Raw genomic sequence first — 2777 nt, 5'->3', positions numbered from 1 at the left:
CAAAAAAAGATACTTTTACTTAATTGAATCCTTAACAAGATTGCTAAGATATTGTCTCAATAAACATTTGATGGCTACTTAATGTTGGCGACAACAGACAAGCCAGTTACAATAATTTAGCAATCATAAATTCTAGTATGATGTTTCATAACAAAATATTAACTCCACCAACATGGTCAAATATGAATCCTTATGTGAAGTGATTGCTATCAAGATATTCTGAAATAATCAAAGTCATAATACCTAATGATCTCTAAACCTCTAGACTTTCGATATGAAAACATGTAGTTCCTTATTCTCTTCAATTAATGCATAATGCACTTTACTACTTTCTAGTGTTGCATACCAAGATTACTCATATATCACCTTAGGACTCCCACAAAAAAAAAATCAAATTCTAAATTTTATACATGCAAATTTGGGATTCACATAATATGATTAATTTAAACCATAGTAGTAACAACAACAATTAAAGAAGAGAACAATAAACATGTAATGCACAAATAATCTTTATGGTAAATTTCAAGACCCAAACAAGATATCTAACGCACCATTAATCCTCAATCTTTGGATTGAAAAAGACTAACTGCAAGTGGTACTCTCAATGCATTGATCAAACATTGGTGATAAGTCCCGTCAAACAAAAGTTATCTTTGGACACTCCATTGCTCACATGGAAATCTTATATGATGATTATTCTGGTCAAATAATGATTGTCTTTATAGTCAATGCCTCCCTTCTAAGTAAAGTCTTTAGCAACTAGATGAGCCTTATATCTCTCGATAATACCCTTTGAATCCTTCTTGAGATTGTTGAGGTTGCCCTAAAGGTATTTGAGGGAGAACCTCATTGTTGTCTTGTTCTGGAACAATGTCAATAGTTTGATCATTGTCTTTTATTACTGGAGTTGTGTCTTAAACAGTAATAGGTACGAGGACTTGATCACCGTAAATAACAGGTTCTTCCTCAAAGACAACATTCTTTATGTTCTCTTCCTTCCCAAACTCAACTTCCTCAAGAAATCTCGCATTTCCCGTCTCGAAAAAGGATCTTAAGGTGGGATTGTAAAATTTATAGCCCCGAAAGCGTTCAACATAGCCAACAAAATAACAGCTAATTGTTCTTGAGTCCGACTTTTTTTCATATGGCCTATAAGGTCCTGCCTTAGTTGGACAACCCCAAATGTGAAAATGTTTAATGTTTGGCCTTTTACCAGTCCAAAGTTCATAAAGGGTTTTATTAACTACTTTACTTGGCACCCTATTAAGGCTTCTCTCCAAAGTGACTCTAGTAAAGAGGAATGATTAATCATACTTCTCACCATATCCTTAAGAGTTTGATTTCTTCGTTCTGTTACACCATTCATGTTGGGTTTGCCCGGCATAGTGTATTGCAGAATAATTTCACACTCTTTGAGGAAAAGCACAAAAGGTCCTGGACGTTGTTCGCCTGATCCATCATATCTGCCATAGTACTCACCACCACGATCAGATTTGACAGTCTTAATCTTCTTTTCAAGTTGAAGTTCAACCTCAGCCTTGAAAGCCTTAAAAACGTCTAGGGATTGGGATTTCTCATGTATCAAATATAGGTAACCGTATCTAGAGTAGTCATCTATGAACATAATGAAATATTGTTGTCCATTCCAAGAAGTTGTAGGAAAAGGACCACAAATGTCTGTATGCACTAGTTCTAAGACGTCTTTAGCTCTTTCGGCACCTAATTTCCTTATGCTTGTTCGTTTTTCCTTTATGCATTCAATACAGACCTCAAAGTCTGATAAATCCAAAGGGTCAAGAATTTCATCCAACACAAGTCTCTGAATTCTTTGTTTAGAGATATGGCCTAAACGCTTATGCCATAAGGTGGTGGAATTTTCATTCAATTTTTGTTTTGTACCATGTGAACTTATTTGCAGTATTTCATTATAGGAACTAACAACATCAAGCATGTAAAGATTATCAATTAAAGAACAAAAACCAACCATATTTGAATTTTGGTAGAGACTAACTTTATTATTTCCATATGAACAAGAAAATCCAAATTTATCCAAACTAGAAATAGAAATCAAATTCCATCTAAAAGACGATACAACAAAAGTCTCAAATAAATCCAAATAAAATCCAGTTTTTAATTGTAATCCAAAAGTTCCAATAGCTTCCACTGCAACCTTCTTGCCATCACCCACAAAGATGAATCTTTCATCATCACTTGGTAGTCGACTCTACAGACAACCCTGCATAGTCATACTTATGTGAGTAGTAGCACCAGAATCTACCCACCAAGTATCTTTAGGTTCAAAAGCCAAATTAACTTCTGAACAAACTAGAGTAAGAAATTTACCTTTCTTCACACGCCATGCAGCATATTTGGGACACTCTTTCTTCATGTGTCCTGACTTCTTGGAGAAGTAACAGGCAAATTCTTCATCCTTATTTTGTTTCTTTTACTGAAAAGTCCCTTCTGCAGCACCCTTAGTCTTCTTCCTTTTCTTACTCTAAGAGGTCGAAGTCAAGTGAGCACTTTCAGTCCTATCTCTCTACAGCCTCTCCTTCTCTTGCACACAGTGAGATATAAGCTCATTGAGGAACCATTTGTCCTTCTGAGTGTTATAGCTCACTTTGAATTGCCCAAAGTGTGCAGGAAGCGAGATCAAAACTAAGTGCACGAGCAGGTCTTCACCAAGCTCTAACTTAAGTGACTTGAGTTTTGATGCGAGATTGGACATCTCCATAATGTACTCCCTTATGTTTCCTTTGCCTTTATACTTCATGGAG

Source organism: Glycine soja, chromosome 12, assembly GCF_004193775.1.
Source record: "Glycine soja cultivar W05 chromosome 12, ASM419377v2, whole genome shotgun sequence".
NCBI lineage: Eukaryota > Viridiplantae > Streptophyta > Magnoliopsida > Fabales > Fabaceae > Glycine > Glycine soja.
This window is presented reverse-complemented; position numbering follows the sequence as displayed.